Source organism: Callorhinus ursinus, unplaced genomic scaffold, assembly GCF_003265705.2.
Source record: "Callorhinus ursinus isolate GAN/ISIS: 27379988/994484 unplaced genomic scaffold, GSC_fseal_2.0 scaffold11, whole genome shotgun sequence".
Classification (NCBI taxonomy): domain Eukaryota; kingdom Metazoa; phylum Chordata; class Mammalia; order Carnivora; family Otariidae; genus Callorhinus; species Callorhinus ursinus.
In genome coordinates this window covers 32,489,610-32,515,237 of record NW_027397073.1, presented here as the reverse complement: position 1 = coordinate 32,515,237, position 25,628 = coordinate 32,489,610, and the positions used below count along the sequence as shown (strand labels likewise).

General features: G+C 35.7%; 1 long non-coding RNA gene across 1 annotated transcript; it reads right to left on the bottom strand.

Moving 5' to 3' along the window:
* Positions 1 to 1,318: 1,318 nt before the first annotated feature.
* Positions 1,319 to 24,866, bottom strand: LOC141373676 (uncharacterized). The gene is made up of 3 exons (XR_012379916.1): positions 24,789 to 24,866; positions 12,914 to 13,068; positions 1,319 to 1,378 (listed from the first exon to the last, which is right to left on the bottom strand). It is a non-coding gene; the product is annotated as an uncharacterized lncRNA (long non-coding RNA).
* Positions 24,867 to 25,628: the final 762 nt, after the last annotated feature.

The following is a 25,628-nucleotide window of genomic DNA, read 5'->3' as shown; positions in this document are numbered from 1 at the left end:
TTACCATTTCACTGACAGATCAAGGGAGAAGTGGGAGATCTGTCCCACTGGCATAGACAAGTACCAGGTCACTGATAGTTTTTACTCAGTTTCATTTTGTACAATTGTGTCTGAGGAAGGCAGTGCTTTCATGACTATACAGTTTGTGCATTTCTGTCCTATGGTGAAGACTGAAGGGCATGTGGTTCTGAGAAAACATAGCTGCTTAAATATGAAAATACGTAACAGCAAGCTGCCAATGGAACAGAGTGTCAAGTGAGGGAGCCAGGGTTTCCTAGAGCCTAAGCTACATGTGATTTTGAAAATTATAAAAACAAAGTAACTAAAAATAATTAAAAGAAAACTTGGATGGAGATAATTCTTGCTTGATACCTACAGAAAAACCAATTATTTTTCTGATAAAATATCCAGGGTGGTTAGCTGCTCTACAAGAGCAGGTCCTATCCTTTGATTAGCCACATTCTAGGGAGGTCTTTAATATTTTTCAAATGCGAAAATAGAATTTTTAAAGCAAAATTACATTTAATCTATTCAATTTAAAAAAAACTAAAATAGAGACTCTTAAAAATAGACAACCAATAGGTCTGATGGAGGAAGGTGCTTGGGGGATGGGTTAGATGCATGCTGGGTATTAAGGAGGGCACTTTGATGAGCACTGGATGTTGTATGTAAGTGATGAATCACTGAATTCTACTCCTGAAACCAACATTGCACTGTATGTTAACTAGAATTTGAATAAAAATTTGAAAAGGAAAAAAAAACCCTAAAATATATGAGAGTATGAGAGAATGAGAAAAGAATATTTTATTTGGAAAAACAGTGTTAGAAAAAAAAATGGAGCTGAAAGCAAAACTAAGTATTTTATCTTCAAGAACGACAGAGATCTGCTGATTTCAAGGTTTGCAGTTTAGCCTTCTCCAAGTGTGACTGGAGTTTGGGGTTTAACTTTCAATATTTTTGTTTTTTATCATCATGCCGTCCCTTCTCTCTAATCAGTAGTGCAAATATTTCCTTCTTGGGGAAAAAAGAAAGAGAATATGAGCAGAACTATTCTGTCACAAGCCTCAGTGCCGCCACTTTGATATCCTGGGATCCACTTTCTCACAGATCTGAGGCCTTGGAAAAGACTAGAAGCTTTATTTTCAGCTAACAAGCAAATAATTAGCTAACTGTTAAAGAGTTAACTAGTGATGGTGTAATATCCTGCCCCTCCCTCTTTAAAGAGTAAGTGAAAAAGAAAAGTTAATCATGACTGAGTAAAAGAAAAACAATCATTGAGGTAAGTAAAAAGAAATACAAGACTCCTACCTTATCTGTATTTCACTTTCCACAGTTTCAGTTACCCGAGCTCAGCTGTGTTCCAGAAGCAGAGGATCTCCTGACATAATAGTAGAAGGTCAGTACTAGCCTCCTTTTTTTTTTTTAAGATTTTATTTATTTATTTGAGAGAGAGAATGAGAGACAGAGAGCATGAGAGGGAAGAGGGTCAGAGGGAGAAGCAGACTTCCTGCTGAGCAGGGAGCCCGATGTGGGACTCGATCCCAGGACTCCAGGATCATGACCTGAGCCGAAGGCAGTCGCTCAACCAACTGAGCCACCCAGGCGCCCTGGTATTAGCCTCCTAACACCATGTCACAATGCCTACATCATTCACCTCACTTTATCTCATTACATAGCCATTTTGTCATCTCACTCATCACAAGGAAAAGAAGAGTCAGTAATAACATGTAATTGATAACATCTTATATGTTTTGAGAGAGAAAAAGTGACAGAGAGAGAGAGAGAGACCATACTCCTTAACTTTTATTTAAGTATATCTTATAACTGGTTTATTTTATTACTGTTGTTGTTAATCTCTTACTGTACCTAATTTCTAAATTAAACTTGGTTATAGATAATTATATATATATGAAAAAACATAGTGTATCTAGGGCCCAGTACTATCTGTGGTATCAGGACTCCACTGGAGGTCTTGGAAAGTATCTCCCACAGGTAACAGGGAACTGCTGTGTATGTTTGTGGGGATGTGTATGAGGCAGTGAGACAGAGAATGCTTTCATCTTAATCAACCATACTTTCAGGGATCATTTCTATAGTTTGTTACTTCTTAGAATTCAATGTAACCTGTCAAAGGCAGCTTCAATCAGAGTTAGGGGTAATTTGGGATCTTCACTGGGTTGGTGGGGTCTAGATAACATTATCCATGATTCTCATGAATGCCACACTGTTTTTTCTATTAAATAGAGCAACCCACTCTACATAATCATGACAGTCATGTGATTGATCTTGACATGTGGGAGAGATGCCACTATTCACACTGAGTGATCATCATGTAATACAAAAGCCAGAAGAATATGTGGCAGGGTATCAAGTGACCAATCTGATTTCTCTGGTCTCTCTTTGTAACACATTCCCCACTCCCTGGACTAGGACCAAGGAAGAGGTTAGGAGAGAAAAGAAATCCATTTTGTTCTGCTTTCTTTCATTTTTATATAAACCTTGTTCAGAAAGTTTCCTTGTGCTTTGTAGGATGGGTGGAGATGCCCCTTCCCAAGTCACGTTGACATTCAGCCTGACAGGTAGATAGCACTTAATTAGTCTCAAGAATCTACTTGTTAGAGAAAACTTTGTTGTTTCAAAGAGTCACAATGACAGATAGACAGTTTCTTGGTACTGTTACAAAATTCCTAAACACCACATAATTTAGGAAGGGGTTATGTCATCGCATTCAAAATAGGAAGCCTATCCTGAAGCATAAATCTGGCCTCTAAATTTGGCAGACCACTACAAAACCAACCAGAACATTTGTTTGATTTTGTGATATTGGTTGTCTTCTTCTTGTGATGATATAAATGTAGGATGTTAGATCACTGAAGGACATTAATGTAAAATTCTTTCAATTACAGATTTAAAAGAATGGGTCCTCAAGAAACTATAGAATTTTCTAAACAAAGTCAAATGTCATTTGTTCTAAGAAAACAAGAGGAGAGACAATAACATGAGTGGAGGAGCTCTTCCTAAGGTAGGAAGAGCTTTGGGGTAAAACATGCAGCCCTTCCCTTGTCAAGGGGTTGTTGTTGTTGTTTCCCTCCTGTCTTATAGAAATTCTCCGTGAAAAGATTTATTCATATTGTCACAAACTGCCAGAGCTGCATCTCCACTCCATATTCAAAATCTCACCTCTTCAGATCTGAGCAGTTTTTATTCTCCAACAGCTCATTTTCCATAAACACATTGAGCAAATTCACCTATTTGTGTGGTGCATTTCACATGCAAATCTACCTGGTTAAGAGCACAGTGGACACTGATTAGATACAGGAGATGCTAATCATGAGGACTTTTAAAGTTACCAAGGCAGACGATATCCTTGTCAGTGTCCTAGGGATGTCAGAGGTAGAGTCTGTCACTGTGATACTCCTGGCAGTGGGATGGACCATAGGTGCCAAAGCCCTGGAATCCAAACTCTGGAAATGGATTACCATGAGATGGCAACATTGAACAGTAAAAAGTTTTGTTCTTTTTGGTCCTTGGGAAACTGATGGGGGTCAGCAGGGGGTGTGTGACAATTGTACCTTTCTCTTTTGCTCTAACTTTCTAGGGCTTGTTTCATTAGCATAGTTTTTTAAAGTGCCTTGAATGTAGATGGCTCCTTCCCGCTGAGCTAGTCAAAGTGCTTTACATACATTATCTCTCGTTTGTCCTCCTCTAATCCTCAGTGTTTGATAGGTGTCAAAGGAATCAAAGGAAGGTCCTTTTTTTTTTTTTTAATTTGAGGGGGAAATAAGGGTTACAAGATTGATACAGAAGAACAAATTTCCAAGATGGCATCCAGCTTTGGAATTCCCTTATAACACAGGAAAAAAAAGAAAAATACCTTCTTTGATTACTACTGTTCACCAGAAGCCCACTATTCTTTCTTTCCTAAACCTGAAAAGGTTACACTTCTCATTTTTCTTATTGTGACTTTAACCTTGTGGATGGTCTTGGCTTATGAAAAGTGAGCAAAAGTGGGTACTATGGATCAGAGACGTCCCTGCCCTGAGAGAAAACACACATGCGTGCGCGCGCGCGCGCGCGCGCGCGCGCACACACACACACACACACACACACACACACATACACATGCACAAGATATCTGTGTGAAAGAGAAATATGAAGTCATAAAGATTTGGGGTTATTTGTTGCATTGGTATAAACTTAGCCTATTCTCACTAATACATCTTGTTTGGGTAATACTTAAACACAATGAAATGATAACAATCTGCTACTTAAAATTTCACTGGAATCACAGTGTATACAAATGGACAAAAATGCACATTCCCAACAGGCAAATAAGTTAATTCCTATAATGTAGATTTCTACAAATCAATGAAGTAAGTATATGTTGCTACAGGGTATTATTCCCAGTACTTTTCTATATTAAAAGTAATAAATTGTACTGATTTTTCTTAATGTGAAAATAATGAATGTAAATTAAAAATAATTATGGAATACAAGAAAGCACAAAGAGGAAAATAAAAATAATCTATTTCCCTGCATCCAGAGATAACCACTGTTATTATTCAGAGACATTTCATAGTAGTTTTTAGCAAAATGAACATTGGTGGTGGTGGTTGTTACACCTCTTTCTGGTTCCTGTAACAAGGACTACAAAGCTGAAAAAAGCTGAAAAAGCGGAAGAGAAAGCTGTCTGCCTGAATTCTAGCGCTGGCTTGAACGCTATCTGGCTGTGAGACTTTGGCGAACCTTTTAATAGGCGCTAACTCCCTTTCTTTTTTGGCATTTCTACTTCACAATTCTGTCCCTTTCCATGAGATTCCAATTTCATAACGTTTGTTTCAGCTTTTATTATTTGGCTCTGTGTCAATTCACTAAAAACAATTAGCTGAAAGTAGATTCACTAAAAATGATCAATTTCCCAAATGACCATTTCACCAAATTTGTAGCAGATTAAAAATGAATCTTTAAGAATTTTACTAGTTACATTCAATAATAGATAGTCATAAAGTATACTTTATCATCAGTAACAAAAATGTTGGCATTTTGTTTTGTTTTTTTCCTTTCACTGTGCTGCTTACACTAGTATCTGCGTTGTCTTTTAATTCATTTTTTGTTTGTCAATCTATCCCATTTAGCATGAGATCTATTGTAATTTTCAAACAGTCTAATACTTTAAAAAAATTACACTTATATTTAATATACTTCAAATTTGTAGTTGTAATCATATAGAGGAAGATAGCAATTATTTCTGAAAATATCTACTTCCTCTTTTGAATGATTGAAATCTTTTATGTTGGAGTTTAGTGCAAACTAATATCAAATAAGATTAGTCCAACTGTCTTTGCTAGCATCCAAAATTTAGTAACGTCTAATGTGTGAGAATTTTCCTAGTTATTTCTTTCGAATACTTTAGAAATTAAAAGTAATTAAATTTAACATTTAAAGTAAAATGAATTTTAAATTTAATATAAATTCAGTTACAATTTTAAGTTTAAATTTATACTCACGTAATTTAAAATTCAATTGTTCAAATTCTTTTACATTTAAGGAAAATTTTAACTTAGTTTTGCATCAACATTAATTTTACTTTATTTTAATCCAATATTTAAATGTAATTTAGTATTAATTTTATCATTAGAAATATAACATCCAGGCTAATAGGCTATTTTAGGAATTAGAGAATAAAATCTAAAAGTGTTTAAAAATTTCAGAAGCAATTAAACAATTTTCAAAAGCTATTAAAAATTTCAAAATTACTCCAACCTTCTTAAAACAAAAGGAAATAGCTAAGACAATCCAAGTGAAATGTGAAAATCTTAATTAAGAAAATATTTTCTGTATTTCTCAAGGTGACCTGTTAAAAAATAAACTGAGGCATATTACAAATTTTAAGAGTTTATCTGAGCAAAAATCAACCAGGCAATACCAAATTGGAAGTGGTTATGGGTGCTCCACTGACAGGAGCTCAGACAAAGACATTTAGACTTATAGGAAAGGCAGAAGGAAAGAAAATTGTTGACTGGCTATAGCTTAAAGCCTAGGTGGCTATTTGTAATTGGTTGTCCTCAACGTTTTGATTTTGTAACCTTAGGCATGTATAGACTTAGATTTTGTTTTGCCTACATAGGCTGCGAGGACATTAGAGTGATCTGAGTCTAATGGTCTCTATGTTTAATCAATTTAACAATGCTGATCTGTTTTATATTTTTTATTGTGTATAAGTTTATGTCACTACTTTTTTGTTACCATATTAACTTTAATTAGTATTCAGAAAAAATGGATTTAATTATTAATCTAAATGGAAATTCCTATTAAAACTTCTGGAAACAACAAAGAAAACCATTAGCACTTTATACACTGGGTTAATGGATTCTTCGTTGATTTCTTCTCTAGTCACTAACACCCTTAAAACCAAAATATACCACCAAGTGATCATCCCTCAAACAAAATAGGAAAGAACAACAGCAGCAACAGTGAAACTAGATCAGATTGTTTTCAGTTCTTATCTAATAATAAAACACAATATGCAACAAAGTGTTTTGGATCATTTTGATAATCTGTTAATTCATCGTGCAGAGCTGCTTCCCCATCTAAAGTGGCTTGCCTCATGTATATGTTGTTCTTACCTGGTTTTGAAAGTTTACTCATCACATTTATTCAACAGATTTATCAGCTATAGTTCCTGGTGGTTAGAGACATGAACTCTGCTTACCAGGGGCGTGTGGTCAATGGTGGAGACAAAACAATAAACAAAGAGCAAAATTGCTGTACAATGGGTTTTTTCCTTTAGTTGAAGTTGGTTACAAAGCACTGCAGTTAGACAGTGAAGAAGAAGCAAATAGTACTGCCCAACAAACCCCTCGATCTCCCCGTGTTCACTGACTCCTTTCAGGGAGTCTCCCTCATCACATGCAGGCATTTTGGACATCCTGCTCCTCTAGCTTGCTCCTTCCTTGGCATCTTTGTACTTCTCTTTGCCTTTCTCTTGTCTGGAGATGCTCTTCCTGCTCTCCTTCCAATCTGAACTTAAATGTCACCACTATACAGAAGACTTCTTAATGACCCCCTCTAAATTAGCCAACATCCTACTCTATTGAGTTAATCTCTATTGTATCACTGCTTCTTCCCTTAATAATATAGAAAATGCTTACCACTACCTATAAGTAACTTGTTTGATTCACTTGTTTAACTATTTATTGTCTGTCTCTCCCAGCTGGAATTTAAGCTCCATTAGGAGAGTGATATTTTCTTGTTTTTAATCTATTGTTTCCAGAGATATTAGTCCATAATTGACATTTTATATTTGTTGGATAATTAATTTCTCTATTCATCTCTTTATTCACCTATATATTCATTCATTCAATACACATTTGGTGAGCACTTATTATATGTCAGGCTTTTTTGTTTTTTTTTTTAATGCATGGGGGATAGGAGTAAACACAAAGGCAAAATCTTGCTCTTATTAATGCTGCGGTCCAGACATGGAGACAAACATAAAACCAAGAGACATGATAAGATAACATTTACGATGGTGATAAGTGCTGTGGAAAAAAAATAGGGCACAGAAGGATGGGTTTCATTTGGAAGGGGGTTGTCATGTTATATATTCTAATAAAGGAAGATCATGAGTAGACTATGACATTTGAGCAGAACCCTGAAGGAAGTGAAAAAATATTCCCTATGATTAAAATGAGAAGTACACTGGAAGTTTTAAATAGGAGGGGGTAATCCGACTCTTACAAAAATCATTCTGGCTCCTAGCCTGAATATGCTCTATAGGGAGGCAGGATCTTGTAGAAGTAAGGAGATCACTACTTCCTAGGTGTCATTGCTTTGGACCATGATATTAGCAGTAGAGGAGAGGCAGTCAGATTCTAGAAGTTACAGGATATGGCATTTGTTGATGGCACAAAAGTACAATGTGGAAAAAGAAAGGATTTAAGATGACTTTTAGATTTTTTATTTATTTATTTATTTGAGACAGAATGAGAGAGAGAGAGCACATGAGAGGGGGGAGGGTCAGAGGGAGACGCAGACTCTCCGCCGAGCAGGGAGCCCGATGCAGGACTCGATCCAGGGACTCCTGGATCATGACCTGAGCCAAAGGCAGTCGCTTAACCAACTGAGCCACCCAGGCGCCCTGACTTTTAGATTTTTGACCTGATCCCTTAGGTGGATGGAATTGCCAGTTTAGAGAATAAAGTCTATGGGAAAAACAGGTTTGGGGTAAAGGGAGGATACTTGGGAATAAGTTTGGGGCATGTTAAGTTAAAATGCCTGTATGACATCCAGGTGGAAAAACAAATCGGCATTTGGATATAGAAATTTGGAATTCAGGGAATTCATCTGTCCTTCTTAATAAATATTTGCTGATCACCTATGCTATATCAGAAACTGTGAAACATGCTGTAATTACTTATTTGTTTTTTTAAAAGATTTTATTTATTTATTTGACAGAGAAAGAGAGAGAGAGAGGGCACAGCACGGGGAGCAGCCGCAGAGGGAGAGGGAGAAGCAGGCCTTGCCAAGCAGGGAGCCCGATGTAGGGCTCCATGAGGGGCTCGATGCAGGGCTCGGTCCTAGGACCCCGGGATCATGACCTGAACCGAAGGCAGATGCTTAACAACTGAGCCACCCAGGTGCCCTGTGATTACTTATTTGAAAAGGACACACTCCCTATCTTTTAGGAATTTATAGTTAAAGAGGAAAAAAGAAACATAAGCAGGTGTTTCCAATAATGTGGGATAAAGTTTTTCATAATGCCGCAGGAATGCGTAGAGGTGAGAGGAGAGGTGATATGAAAGCCTTATGTAGTATTGGGTTAAGAAATAATTCCTGGAAGTGTTGAATTGCAGAGCCCTAAATATGTGTAAGAGTTAACTAAGTCAAGAAAGGGATCTAGATTTCACAATAGTTTTCCTATCATTTTATTTCTGAGATTCAGGTGGATAATTATTATTTTTAAATGGGCAACAAATTTTCAGATCCATTTAAGCAAGAATTTTTTTTTTAAGTTTTACATCAGTAAATATATATATATATATATATTTTTTTTTTTTTTTCCTTGAGACCGATATCATTTTCACACTGTTTCTCCCATCTCCATGGTACATTCACATAAATTCATTCCAGGGTAATGTGTTTTTTTGAAATAAAGCGAAACAAAGAGGGACGCCTGGGTGGCTCAGTCAGTTAAACATCTGCCTTCGGCTCAGGTCATGATCCCAGAAGCCTGGGATGAAGTTCCAAATAAGGCTCCTTGCTCAGCGGGGAGCCTGCTTCTTCCTCTCCTTCTGCTGTTCCGCCTGCTTGTGCTCTCTCTCTCTCTATCTCTCTCTGTCAAATAAAAAAAAAAATCTTTAAAAAAAAACCCACAGAGAAAGTGGATTTGGCTTTGGGAGTTGTGTTTACAAAGGAAATTCTTCAAGACAGGATGTATTACATATATCATGGAATAACTTCCATACATTTACGGAAAGTTATCCTTATTCTGCATTTTGACCTTGTAATTTTCTATAAATTTTTATTTTATTTTATATGCATTATTATATGTGTAATTATAGTATAATAAATGAATATAGTGGTGTGCCAGATCCTCTTCCAGGACCCAAGTCTCATTTTCCTGGCTCCAGAGCATTTTCTTCTTTGAAGTTGCCCTATGATGAAGGAGTCTATGCCCCACTGCTCCACAGGGTCAGCACATAGCCAATGACTATTCAGTGTCAGAGTATAAAGGCCTGTCTGTGCACCTTGAGTCAAGACACCTCTGAAGAATCATCTCAGTTCCAGCTCTGCTGAAACTGCATCAGAGTTTGACTTCTCCTTCAGCTCAACTTTGCTTCCTGCACTCCCTTAGAATTTTTGTTCCTAAAGATGCTATGCAATAAACCTTCTGTAAACAAACTTCTGGCTTGGTGTCTATTTCCTGACAACTACCTGTGATAAAACAGCATTATTTACATAATCTGCAGTATAGGCTGTCGAAGCAAATAGCATTTAAAATCCCCAATTAGAGTTAAGAATGTCCCCTTTGCTAAAAGTGCTGTTATAATTTTGGACTAATCCAATAAAAATATCCTTCATTTCCAAATCCTGCCAAGCTCACACATACCCTAAATTGTGAGAGGGCGGACTATGTCTGGATTTTGACTCCCAATTCCTCATCACTAGGTGAATGAGTAGGTGAATGTATAATGACTGAAGGGAGAGAATGACCTATGTCATCCAGATCAAAGACCCTGCCAAATATTGCCATTCGTTTTTGATCTGCTCAGCTGTCTTCTGAAAGTTTGGACCTAGATTTGGGCATCCTCTTTAAGAAGGACAACTAGAGAGATTCCAGAATACGAGAAAGATGATTCAGATTATGGACAGCCAAACCAGCTAATCTCACATATAAAAAAGATTTAAAGAAGTAGGTTAAAGACTAAGAAGCTGAAGCCACATTGGACATACAAAGATATGAGGAATGAAAATTATAAAGCTGCAGCACCTGCTCATTAGCAACAGAGCTGTCTCAACAATAGAAAAATATATCCTGTGAGGTTTTGAATGCACACAACAAACTGGACTGAAGGTGACCAGAAGCCAGGGATATTGTGGAAGAGATCCATGCACTGTGTTGAGATTCAAACAGCTGACAGCCAAAGACTTGTCCTGCTCTGATTTTGCAACATTGTAGAGTTAGACAAAGAAGGGTTTCAATCTGAAGTTCACATCAAACAACATGATAATCTACACAGAAGGAGAAACATGTGAACCAAATATATTCATGTGAAATAAATGGATAGATAAATCTGTATACTAGTTGGATAGTTGTAGATATGGATACAGATGTTGTTTCAATGATAAGACAGCACCAGAGCTTTAATTCATTTCTTTTCACTGTTTTAGAGAATTTCATTGTATGCATGTCGGACAATGTATTTATCATTTTCTTTGTGGGAAGGCCATGTACTTTTTGTTGTTAGTACACACAGTGCTGCTATGTATATTTTTGTGCATGTCCCTAGGTACACATGTGTAAGAATTTCTGTAGGATACATAACCAAGAATGGCATGGCTAACTCTCAAAGTGTGAGCATCATTTTTTTTAGTAGGAAATGCCGAATTATTTGCCAAAGTCATTTTATCAATATTCACTCCCGCCAGCAATGTGCAAAAATCAGTTGCCTCCAGGCAGCATCAGGACTTGCCTACCTTCTGATTTTCTACCAGTGTGCTGGGCCTATATAACACACCTTCAAAAGATTTTACATTTCACTGTGCTGATTATTGACAAATTGAGGGTCTTTTCATGGCATTATGTATTATCTCTCCTTCCTCTTCTGAGAAATGCCAGTTAGGGTCATAGTCTGTGTGTGTGTTGCAAAAATCTTCTCTAAATAAACCAAAAAACCCTAAAATCATCTTCTTATTAAGAGGAGTTCTTTATATATTCTAGATCTAATCTTCATTAGTTGTATGTGTATAAAATATCTTCCTCCAGTTTGCAGTGTGTTTTTATTTGCTTAATAACCTTTTGGAGAAATTGAAATGTAAATTTTAATATATTCATATTTACCTTTCATGGGTTGCAATTATTAAGTCTTGTTTAAGAAATTTTTTTTTTATGTCAAGGTCTTCAAAACATCCCTTTATATTATTTTGTAATTCTGTCTTTATAATTTAGACATTTATGTTTAAATTTTTAACCTAGCTCAATGATTCCTGTTAATAGTGTAAGGTAGAGATTCAAATACATTTTTTATGGACAACTGATTTTTGTGGAAAAATTTATTGAAGATGTTTTTTCCTCTACTACCCAGCAGTGTACCTGGTCATTAACCAATATCCCCCCAGACCTAGGTCTGTTTCTAACTTCACAGTGTTTTTTTCTCTTCATTATTTCACCTCTATTTCCCCCCTAGACAAATTACTTTAACTTTACAATACTTCTTGGTATTTGGTAATGTCTTAACCATTCTTATCTGGAATGTACTGTTTATTGTTTATTCTTGTACTTTGCTCTTGCATACATGTTTTAGAATCAATTTATCATTAAAAAAAGAAAAAGCCCTGTCAAGATTTTTATTGTAATTGTGTTCAAGTTATATTTGCGGGAAATTATATTTTTTCAATATTGCATCTTCTAATCTGTAAGCATTATATATGACTCCATTTATTTAAATATTTTCTAATGTCTTCTAATACAGATCTATACTTTTTTTTCATAAGGGGCTTACAAAGTCTATATTTTTTTTAAAGAATCATAATTATTTTCAACTTTTAATGGTATAGTGTGCTTTTAAATTTTTTACATTTTTAATATACCTATTTTACAGAAATGCAATTTATTGCATATATTTATTTTATATCCAGCAATTTCCTAAATTATCGTATTGATATTTTTCATAGCCAAATGTCCTTAGAAATGGTAATCTGACCATTTTAAAGGAAAGTGTAAGAGCCTATGAGAAATGGAGGCAAAAAGAAAAAAGCTTGAAGATATGTAAGCGCTCCAGCCAACATCATTCCAGTGATGGGAAAAATTTATAATAAAATCCTTATGAATGGATTTTTACAAATCCAGCTTTTGTGTTTTTCACTGGGATGTGTCTACTGCTAAGAAATTGTGTTCTGCCTTGTTCAGATACCAGGTTCTTTTCTTGCTGGAATGATGCTTTGGGGTTTATGATAGATAGAAAAGTAAAATCTAACTTCTTTCCCCCCACATCCATCCCTACTTCAAAAGAAACTGCTCTGTTTGATCTTCTTCCTGAAGTTCCTATTGACATGACATCAATCATTTTATTTGTATACCACTTTTCACAGTACTAAAAGTGCTTCACAGAACTAGTAACATCCCAGTTCCCAACACAGACTGACAAATTATTTTTTCAAAAGGCAAGCTTATCAAGCCTGCACTGCTTACCTTTCTGTGTGCAGAGCTGTATTGGCTGAACGTGAAATAAGGGTGGAATCTGGCGCCCATGTCATTAGACAAGCAGAGGTGCTGTGGAAATCTTTGCAGTGGTCTCTTGGAAATGCAGACTGTAGGCTCCTGGGGCTCTAAGAGGCCATATGTACCTGCAGGTAAGAGGACATGCCAGTTTCTCCAATGGCCTTTCATAGATAATATACTGTCAGGAGACCCAAATCCTGGGGATGAAAATTATCATGTAGACTTAACCACTCCAGGGGCTGCACTTGGTAACCAAGTTTGCAGTTAAGTTAATTTTAAATAAAACTGGACACAAATATCATTTATTAGAAAAATGTATAATGATGCTTTTTATTTATTTTTTTAAGATTTTATTTATTTGTTTGAGAGAGAGAATGAGAGATAGAGAGCACGAGAGGGAAGAGGGTCAGAGGGAGAAGCAGACTCCCTGCTGAGGCAGGGAGCCCAATGCAGAACTCGATCCCAGGACTCCAGGATCATGACCTGAGCCGAAGGCAGTCGCTTAACCAATTGAGCCACCTATGCGCCCGTATAATGATGCTTTTTAAAACCATTCTTCAACATGGCTCTTCTGCCCTGGTCAGGTTTATCTTTTTACTCTCTCTATAGTCATTTCATCTTCTTTCCTCTTCTACTCTATCCATGAGACCATTCTTCCCAATTATTATCAGCACACTTTGTCTGTCTTTCCAGTAATCAGATTACATAGCATGATTCCTCTCTCTAATCTAAATAATCCAACCTAAATTTATGTTTCCCTTATATTTTTTCTTCAGTAGTACTTTAGAGATATATTACACGTGTACCTATGCTGTGGTAAATGTGTATGAGTTTCAATACTGGGCCAGAATAACATGATCATGTGAATTTCTATTTGAGCTCTACAGGCCAGCTGTGTAATCATGGTGGAATAAAAGTAGCATCTCACACACACACACACACACACACACACACACACACACACTTAATAATATGTATATGAACTTATTATATTATTGTTTATATTTGCTTTGGAAAATTCCCATGTTTTATAAGTTCTTCTGATTAAACACTTGAAAGCAGAGGATGTACATCTTTGTTCCATAATTTTTCCTAGAGACATAGTAAAGGTATAAATACAGGTATATATATATATATATATATATATATATATATATATAATCATTTTTGAGTGACTGAAACTACTAAGAAGTATGATAATTTTAGTTTGTAAGTTCTAAGTAGTAAAGGAGTGAGGCATTTTAAGTTTGTATATGCTTATGTATAATATATGTAATGTGTATACATTTATCGTTATTTGGCAAATGATTATAAATACGTATATGCATACACAAATTGAAAACATACAATCTGTATGATTATTTTATAATAAATAAGAAATTTGGCACTTATACTATAAAAACATTATTTCCATAAAAGTTATACACAGATTTTGTCTCATAATAATATAAAGCTAATTACAAGATTAAGAATTTATCTCAATAGCTATTAAGAGAAAAAAAACACATGTATAATTTGTATTTGATTTGATTTAGGAAAATAAAGTCCAATGGTTTTCACTAAAGAAACATGTTATGGCCTAGAAAAATTATATTTATAGTATCTAACTTGTGCAAATATTTTCCTTTCAACAAATTCTTCTATTAGCACGTACATTTCTAGTCATAAAACAACCTTTAAGCCACACTTTACTAAGCCCTAAAGCAGACAAAAATCAAATGCAGATGTGGAATGGGAGCCAAACAGATGCTGAAAAACCCTGTCAATATCCTAAAGGAATCCATTATCTATCAGAAAGAAACTTAATTTCTACTATAAAGAATTTGATTATGTATTGTTATACAAAATGTGATTAATGTTTTGTGGTGATTAATCAACTGCAAAATATATAATTATGCCATCTGTATTTTTCCAGCTTCTTGTCACTTAAAAATTCTGCAGGGGAGTGGGGAAGTGGGGGTATTGAGAACTTGTGGCATTTGGAGAGCTTTAAAGCCACAGGAGAACTAGTCTGGGGAACAGAATAACTTACAGGCCTGGTGCTTATTGTAATGGAAAAGGACTAAGATAGTAAACAAAGAGACCCCCAAGGCCCACTGGTTCCCTGAACGGAAGACTGATAAGAGAGGCCACAGTCTCTCAGACACAGCAAGAATTAGCTCCCATAGACAAATAGCCATTTGCTCTTCTCTCCAAGAGCAGGTTACAGACTTCATCGTGACTAGTGGATGTAATGGCCTCAGTGCCAGGTAAGGGATTTATCATTTATTTCAGTACATCCATAAAGTAAATATTTTTGCCTTTCTATTCCACTACTCTCCAAGATGTAAGACTGTGATTAACGTTTATGCCACGACCCATATTCATGTCTCCCTAAAAAATGAAAACTGTTAAGAGTTGTATTTACACATGGGTCCCAGTTGGAAAAAGTTTCAATATACTTGAGAGTTGCTTATTAAGTTGAATTCTGCAGAATACCTAGGGTTTAAATCTCTTATTTTGACCCAGATAATGCTAGATAATATGTTTCATTGATTTTTTTTTTTTCATTTTACTATTGCTTTGGGGGGAGCATTATATAGAAAAAGCTTCAAATGAGTTCTGCTTCAAATTCCCAATGGTTTTTAGTAGGGAGAATAGCATTCAGTAGAATGTGCTAAAGGGTAGCACAGGGAGATGGAGTGATTTTCTTAAAGCATGCTTCCTTAACCCTGGATATACATCAGAATCACATGGAATTCATTTTTTAAATGCAAAGTCTGGGCACACATGCAGAGATTCTGCTTTAATTGTTCTGGGGTAGAGTCCAAATAGTGGTGTTTTTAGAAGTGTCCAGATAGTTTTCATGTAATGTTCATCCAGGATGGATATCCAATAAGCCAGTAGTTCTTCAGATATGGTCCTCATACCACCAGCTCAGCATCACCCAGAAAGTCATTAAAAATGTAAATTTTCAGGGGCGCCTGGGTGGCTCAGTCATTAAGTGTCTGCCTTCGGCTCAGGTCATGAACCCGGGGTCATGGGATCAAGCCCACGGAGCCCCATGCATGGGCTCCCTGCTCCGCCGGAGGCTTGCTTCTCCCTCTCCCTCTCCCCCTGATTGTGTTCCCTCTCTCACTGTCTCTCTCTCTCTCTGTGTCAAATAAATAAATAAAATCTTCAAAAAAATGTAAATTTTCAAAAAAATGTAAATTATCAAGCTCCTCTATAGTCCCACTGAATCTGAAACTCTGGGCATGAGGTCCAGTGGTCTGTAATGTGTGAATCCTACAGGTGATTTTGTTATATACTAACTGTTCCTCAAATTTTAGCCTGCATTGGAATCCAAATTTCTGACACAGTAGATTTGGGGTGAGGCTCAAGAATTTGTATTTCTAACTGGCTTCCATGTGATGTTGATACTGCTGGTTCAAGTCTCATACTTTGGGTCTCCGGGGTTAAAGTGTTGCAGTCAATGTAAGCTGAGACTAACAAGACAATATATTAATAGATGTTTTAGATATGTTCTGTATGATCCTTCTCATCTAAGAATTATTCCACTTTTAAAAGATAGCTATTATAAAACCTTTAGTTTCAAACTCCAGCAGGTGATACTCCCATTCTCTCTCCAGCTTCTAGAACAAAAGCTATGTGTGTGTGCAGGAACTCATCATCTGTCTTGTTCATTACTGAGTGTGAATTGAGCACAGGTTAGTTCTCAATAAACATTTATGGGTTAAAAGAGAAAATGAACGGATATTTTGGTTGAACTTACCAGTAAATTCAGTCTAGCAAAAGATTCGACTTACTCTTTTCAGTAGTTATTTTACTGAATTGACAGGCTGTTTTGAAATAATATTGACTTGATGTATTTTGGTTAAAAGTTGGAATCTGTCCACTTTGGCAACTGGCAACAAGCAGATGTCTATTGACTAGATTTTTTGGTTCTGGACCAGTTATCGTGGAGCCTAGCAGACATCCACTGATGCCATCACGGCAGTTATTTTCTGTTTATATGACCCTAATACCCATAAACCTTTATGCCTCCCAGTCACATGATTATGAATCTGCCATCAGCAACTAACACAAAGCAGTTAACTACTAAAGGAGAAACCATCTCTTCCCTCATTCTTTCATGTGCATATTCTGACAATTAGAACAATGCGAATGGAAATATGGAAGACTGTCTGTGATAGTTTAATTGGGCTGGGGAGGTTCTTTCCCAATTTTTAAGCCTGTGGGTATGATATACCTAAACATCAGCAAACATGAGAAGTAATAACTATTTTCTAGCACACAGCTTGTGGAAGGATAATCCTTCTTTCTCTCCTTTCCTAAGAGAAAAGGAAGAAAATAATTTGGAGAAATAAAGATGTAGAAGAAAAGGAGGGGAGCTCCTCTGTGGGAAAGGCTGACACGGATGCAATCTCAAAAAACACACTACAGTGCAGTGCCTTGTACCATATACTGCTTTCAGGGGGATTTGAATGAAAGCTCCAACTAAACTATTTCATGGAGTTGAGAGCAAGAAGTTGATTGTTTAATAAGTCATCTCCACCTGTGTGTAAAAACAGAGCATGTTTAGCGTATGTTACCAAGATCTCAAAAGATGTTTGATTCTGTCAAACTTAGCATTTTTCATCAAGGTCTCAAAAAAAGACTTTAGATTTATCAAATTAGTGAGGGAGGTGTGATCTGAACCATGTGCTCAAGTCACCAGTTGGCTACCAAAAAAAAAAAGAAAAAATCAACAAGAAGCAATGTTACTAAATGTTGACAAACACCTCAATCACCCATCAGGATGACTCAAAAAGAAAATGTATTACTTATTTGGAATCTGGAGATGACTCCTAAAAGTAGAAAGATGTGTTTAGGAGAAAGAGAAGGTAACTGAAATTCAGTGATCTAGGAAAAAATACTTAAAGGTGAGAAAAATAGTAAAACAGAACTACCACCACACGACCTAAATACATACACAATTATCTCAATGACTTTATAATAAAATGTATAATACATTAATGTATATATAGTAAATAAATGGTTATGAAATATAAGATGGCATTTGGTAGAGAATGAAGGCAGACACATATTTAGAAATTTAAAAAGAAAAATGAAAAGATATAAAAACAAGCTCTATCAATCATAAATAGGGATAGATTTGACTTTGTGCATTAATTTTGTCACTGACCTTTAGAAGCACAACTGTGCAAAGGGCTAGAAAGGATATGACAATCAGGAGTTATCACACACTGTTGGCATAGTGCTTCCAGGTTCCATGACTTTGGAAAAGTAAATGTCTCTGTAATACCAAAAACATGGAAACGTCCATTGGGAGAAGAATTTAGAATTTTCACATGTTGAAGGGTGGCTGGCTAGCTCAGTTGGAAGAGCATGCAACTCTCGATCTCAGGCTTGTGAGTTCAAGCCCCACAATGGGTGTAGAGATTACATAAAAACAATATTTTTTTTTACATATTGATCAATGACTTAAAAAGTACTGTATAAATATAGATTTACTTTGAAAATTTTAATGTTGAGTGAAAAAAGAAAGTTGCAGAATGGTAAGAACAGAATGAGAATATTTATGTAAAGTGTAAAGCAAACAATGCATGTCTTATGAATACATTGGGATAGGAGGCCCTCCAGGCAAGGGTGGAGAATATATTGAGAAAGGAGTACAAAAGTGATTTCTATAAAAATTGACTTGACAAAAAGTACACGTGATTTAAACATTCAAATTATTATTTTTTGATGCTTAATAATTTCTGGAAGTCCATTAGATCATTTTATTTGGGGAATATAATGTTTAAGAAGTTGAAGGAACAAAGAAAGTGGCACCATACAGTTCTGTCTCTGAGTGGAGCAGAAGAGAACGTGCTAATTTCATAATTTATTTGGGCCTCTGTGAGCAGAGTACTAAGTTGAATGGACATTATGGGTAACTGATACATTCTGTCTTCACAGAGTTTGCAATTTCAAAGACTCAACTGGTCAAAGAAAACTGAAAGAGGCTCAAATTCTAGATGAAGTTTTCTGTTTCTTATGGCATTTTGAAAATAGTTGCAGTCTCTGTCGGCCATGTTCTCTTTGCTACAAGTTTTAATATTATTGTAAAAAAGAAATTCAACTTGAGGAAAATCAAAGTATATTCATTTTCACGTAATGGTTGAATATTGAAGAAATGGCACCAAAAATAATAAGGTACCTAAGAATAAGCCTAACCAAAGAGGTGAAAGACCTGTGCTCTGAAAATTATAAAACATTGATGAAAGAGATTGGAGACGACACAGAGAAATGGAAAGACATTCCATGCTCATGGACTGGAAGAACAAATATTGTTAAAATGTCCAAATATTGAAGAAATGTTATTTTTATGTGTTCTGATCATTATAAGCTTCTGTGTGAGAACTAACCACTAATGCTTTGTTATAGAATTTCAACTTTCCAAAGATACCATAGCAGGGGAACCAATTAAAGGAGACCATTAAGGAAATATATTGCAATTAAGTTTACATTCAGCAGACAGGGCTTGTTGGTAGATAAGAGGAATCTTTTAAATGTGGGCTATTTATTTTTACCTTTTATCATGTTGATTATCACAGCATGAAGCATTCTTTTAGATTAAAAACACTGTGAAACATTAAAAAATGAAAAAGCCAATATGCACAATTAAACAATTATCACTCTCAACCTAGACTCACAAATGAAAATAAATAGTTAAGACAAGAGCATATAAACACTTAGGGGGTCTCAGTTACACTCACTGCCTCTGTGGCAGCTCCATTAACTTGAAACCTTGGGTTGTTATTAAGAAATTACAGTCTTGCCTCAGGAAGGGATGGAGTTATGCTTGTTCCTAAGCCTGGGATAGAGCTTCTTCATCACGAGGACAGGCATTCTCCCTTCATAGGTGTAGTGCGTCCATGTTTTAATGTGTGGCATTTAACAAATGCACAATCTATTTCCTTTTTCTCAAAATGTGTACTCAAATTCTACTAAAGAGTGTCAGTTTGCAACTTGCGGCAAAGCCCACGGTTTAAATACATAGCATGATAAAGAAAATATAAAAAAGTAAACAGCGATGGCAACAACAAAAGCACTTTTATGCAGGCTCAAGAACCAGTTTATACACATTCATGGACCAGAAATGGAACAGATGCAGAGAACAGTGAGCACAGCTATTGTGTCAGGCCTGCTGGTATCTAAGACAGTGAACAGATAATGGCAACGATATTCAGTAACGGATTACCTGCCTAAAGCCAGCCACAGCTCAGTGGTCAGAATAGTCTATGCTGAAAAGGGTTAAGGAAGCAGAAACTTAAGAATCTAGGGAAGAATGAAGACAGGGTCAAAACTTTATGATCAGAAAATGCAACAAACTATAGCTGGCTGGACGACAGGAAGTGCAAAATCCCTGGTAGCTTAGCAGGAAAGAGACCTGACCCACAAATGTGAGGACTGAGGTTCACAGAGCAGGGGCAAAGCTAAAATCTTGAGACAAAAACAGGTAAGAAAATGGTGGGTGAAGTGAGAAAAGGAGAAACAACACACAACTTCCCGTTCAAAATTAGCATTTCTTTCAAAATAGCAAAAGCAAATAAAAGATCAAAGATCTATAAATTCCTGGGGGGAAAAGATTTATCTCAGCATTAATTTTGTGTAAAAGCCTTAGAGTAGTTTAAACATGCTAAATTACAATAAAATTTAAACTTCTCTACAAAAACAGGTATAATAAACAAAGTTTAAGGACAACATATGGCAAGAAAATATTTACAATGCATTTAAATGACAAATGTTTATTCTATGGTGTATATTAAGGATTAGCAGGGGTGCATGGCTGGTTCAGTCAGTAGAGGACATGACTCTCGATCTCAGGGTCATAAGTTTGAACCCCACGCTGGGTGTAGACATTACTTAAAAAATAAAATCTTAGGGGCACCTGGGTGACTCAGTCATTAAGTGTCTGCTTCGGCTCAGGTCATGATCCCGAAGTCCTGGGATCCAGCCCCTCATCGGGCTCCCTGTTCCTCGGGAAGCCTGCTTCTCCAGAAGCCTGCTTCTCCCGCCCCCACTCCTCCTGCTTGTGTTCCCTCTCTCGCTGTGTCTCTCTCTGTCAAATAAATAAATAAACAAACAAACAATAAAATCTTTTAAAAAATTAGCAAATCAGTAAGAAAGATACAAACAACTCAAAGATTATGAACATGATTATGTAAGACAAAAAAAAAGTTCATTAACGATATGAAAAGGTGTTCAACCTAAATCTTACCAGGAAAATGAAAAATCAAATGTTACCTGCATCTGATTTGCAAAATTTAAAATGTCTGCCAATACCCTGTGTTGGGCATAATGTCTCCTTTAGTAAGCCTCGTATAAAACGCATAGGTAATATTACCTGCCTATACATATACTTGGAAAAACCCAATAATATAATATCATAGTATCATAATATATTATAAATAAAATATGAAAGGAATAAAAGAATAGTTTATAATGATTGTACAGTTTAATACATAAATACTTGGGTATGACAGCATAATGTCAGGCAATTGCATCCATATCACGGTGAAAGGAACAACAATGAGTATAGGACAGATCCTGGCATTTTTAGTAGACAATTTATTGATCAGGGATATTGTTGTCATTAGTAATGTGCTTTGTAAAGCTTTTTAAAGTACTGATTTTTATGCATTTCTGTATCTCCCAGCAAAAAATAAAAAGTCTATCTTTCTACAGTTTATACAGTAGTTCCTGTCATTGAAAATTCAGCATAGATTAAAACTAAGCAAAAAATTCTTTGGACTATTCTATGGAAGCTAATTTATAACTCTGGTAATTACACACAAGTTTGGATTTTGTTTTGTTTTGTTTTGTTTTGCCTATCTTCATAAATGCCCAGTTATATTTTCCCAAAAGTTCTTTGAGGAGAAGGACAATTCTTGTCATGAGCGACTGTGACATGCATTGTTAGTCATCGCACATTCCTGACCCCACACACTTAATGCCAGTAGCACTTTCCAGCCATTATGACAACCCAAAACTTCGCCACAAATTCCAATGCTTCTCAGAATGTGGTATCGCCCCTAGGAGAAGCCCTGACTACAGCGAGGGGGACTCTTTCAGTGCACTGATTGTGATATAAATCAGTGCAGCTTACAAGAGCAGTTTGTTAATTTATAATAAATTTAAAGGCTTCATTCTCTGAGACCAAGCAATTCTACTCACAAGCATATACTCCAGAGAAACCATAGTTCATGACTTGGGGAAGAATGTACATGAGTGATTATTGCAGCACAGAGAAAAATTGAAACCACCTAAATGTCTATAAACAGGAGACGGGATAAATAAATTGTGACATATTCTTGCAATAGAATACTTGATAGATATACATATAAAATGATAGAGCTATATATATGAAGTGATAAATTTCAAAAACATAAAACTGAGAAAAAGTTGTAGAAGGAGCTGTACAGGATGATGTCAATTACATAATTTAAAAAAATATGAGGCCAATACTTTACATTGTTTAATATACATGAGTATGTAGTAAAAAAAAAAACAGTAACGCACATCAGTGTTGAGACAGGCCTTTCCTCTAGCAAGGGAGGGAGAGGAATTTGTTACTTTTAAAAACAAAAGTTTCTCCTGATCAACCTTTAACGATCAACATATAATAAACAAGCATTAAAAAAAAAAAAGTTTCACAGTGGATGTGTTAAAATGTTTCTGTTGTTAACCTGATATCTATGAAAGTGTTTCTTCTATTACTCTCTATCATAATGTATAGTTATTTTTTCAACTATATTTAGTTAACCAGAACCAGTATCTCTTTCAAGGCAAGTTTTTTTGTTGGTAACAGAAAAGATTCTTTTGTTTTATATAAGTCTTTCCTCTTACATTTGAAATATTTCCTTACAAATAACTTTTCCCACTGGTCTCTTGATAGCCTCAATTCTCCTGTGTTATATGAAATCCACACTTTTTGGATAAAACCATGTATAGCTCATCTTTTTTTTTTTCTTAGCTTCTAGCATGTCAACCTTGCAGATCATGTATAAGAAATAAGTAGCTAGAATGTGGAGGTAGGTTTTGTACGAAAATAAACACATGAAATGTGTGTTACTGATGAAGTGGTTTTGCCCTGTGTCAGGAACTTTATTTCAGAGAGTGTTTGTCCTTGAAAAAAATTAATCTTATGCTAAAATAGATGTGTTTTCTATAATCTCTCAAACTTTAAAAAAGGAAAATTGTTTCCTAGATTATTTCTAAGCCTTGCAGACATTCTGCAACATCCATTAAAAGACAGAGTACCTATATATGTTTCTTTTCTGTTTTGTCTTTTTTTTTAATGGTAAAGATTTATCCAGTAAGAAATTACAAATAGGATAGTATTTAAAGGTATGCCACAGCTGTTGAAAAATTTTATTTTACTTTTGAACTTCGGACAGTTGCAGACCAGCAGAGACTTCATAGCAAGCAGCATAAAAGCCATAAGGCAGTGACCTTTCAAACTCAAACTTCTGTGTAATGTGAACTAGTGAAGTAAAAGGGGGTGTCTGTGAGTGACGCAGCATCAGGGTGATAAAAACAGATGAGGGTCCATTCATGTGATCTTCTTTGTGACTATGGACTCCAATTTAAGTTATGATTTGTATTATATTTATTTTGTGTTCACAAACGCTTAAGATCTCAGCAGGCTAGATGTTTACTCCAAGGGGGGACATGCTAGGAGCTAAAGTCAAATTCTGGAACTTAGCATATGCAGGTCACTTCAGAATCACCTCCTGACACAGTAATTCCTATTGTCGCTTAGGTATGCTATTTGTTAAAAGTACTCAATAAATGTTGTTGAATAAATAGATTAATTGGATTTGTCACAGTAGGGCATCATGCTTCATTTAGCCTGAGAACTGGCTTCCATCAGTAGCATAAGATGTTGTTTTGGTGTTACAGGAATATCTATCATGGTGACAATTCAGATATTAGCTTTATTTATGAAAAATACTCATTTCTATTTAAGCCCATTATGCATTGTCCTCATTAATTTATCTAAAATTTTATTAAGTTTCTTTCACATAGACCCTGTTTCAGTGTGTAATAAAAACTCTTTATTCACCCCAAATTTACTACTTTGAAAATATTAGAGAAGGGTTCTCTGGGTAGGGTAGTCCATGACACTGGCATTCCCATTTTCTTCCCCCACCCTCCCATGTAGCAGTTTTAAACTTCAAGCCCTGGTCGTAATTTTGAGTCTTCAGTCAATCACTAATTCATTCATCTGGTTAGTCAATCAATAAATGTTTATTAAGTACCATTACATGCCAGGCATCATTATAGGTGCTGGAATAGAGCAGTGACAAAACATGCAAAATCTCTGCTTTCACAAAGCTATTCTGACGGAGAGACAGACAAATTGAAATATAAATCTGTATTATCTATCTATCATCTATCATCTATCTATATTATCTATCATCTATCTATCATCTATTTATCTATACGAATCATCTGTCTATCATCTATTCATCTAACTATGCCAGACCACCTAAAATGCTAAGGAGAAACGAAAGCAGGAATGGGAAACAGGAAGTGTGTGTGGGCTGGGGAAGAAGAGTGATAGTGGTGGTGGGCAGATTGCAGTTTAAGAAAGGCTGACCAGCCTTTTCTAACTAGGTGGATATTTGATTGAAGATGGGAAGAAAGTGAGAAAGTCTATCTGAGAGAAGGGCTTTCCAGGTAGCAGGATCAGCACGGGCAAAGACCCCAAGCCTGGGGTGGGCCTGGACACAAATCCCAGACAAAGCCAGAATGAAAATCTCTGATGTTTGTCTGAACTCTGAAGTCAAGTATCTCTTTCTTTGTCTCTCACCTTGACCATCCTCTCAGCTTTCTTCACCACGATTCTTGAGTTGCAAAATCCAGGGCATGAGAACGCATTCAGGTTTCCTATGAGGAATAGTAACACTTGGACTTTAGTTCCTTTCCCTTGGAAGCCCAGTGTTTTTCAGCCATCCACCTTCCCAATCCCCCTCACCCAGCAATTTTATAGCACAAATCTTCCTTTAAATTGACATGGTTGAAAATGTTTTGACCTCTTCAATTCGTGTATACTACTGTCAGTATTAAAGGGAATGCCATATCTGCATTTAAAAAGATAACTGAGCCTTCTAAAGGGAAAACTGGGGTATATGAATCTCACTTGTTTTATGAAGTATTTTTTGATGCGCCATATTATCAGACTAAGAAAACTTTAAATAGCGAGAAAAATAAGAACTGCATCAATTTAATATTGATACATTATTTTTTTCTAAAATGCTACTTGATAATCATGTGCAAATAGTTCCTGATTTATATGGATTTGTTTTTCAGTGAGCACGAATGCACCCTGAATATATCCCTTGGATTTTAAATCTTTTTGAGGTACCGGAAATGTTTTCAAATTTGCTTTACTTTGAACAATGTAAGAAAAGTCAAAACCTAATTCTGAACTCACGTCTATACAGTATTACTTGTTAAGATTTACATGCTCATTCAATTAATTATAAAAGCCCACGCTCTTCTGAACCATTCATACATTGTTTCAAACCATTGTAATTCCTGCAGCTGTGTATCCCATACTATTAGTTACCTCTCATCTCTTCATTTTTTCCATTTTCAACTATTTTCCTAACAACATTAACTTTATTTATACTTATATCAGCATAAAATC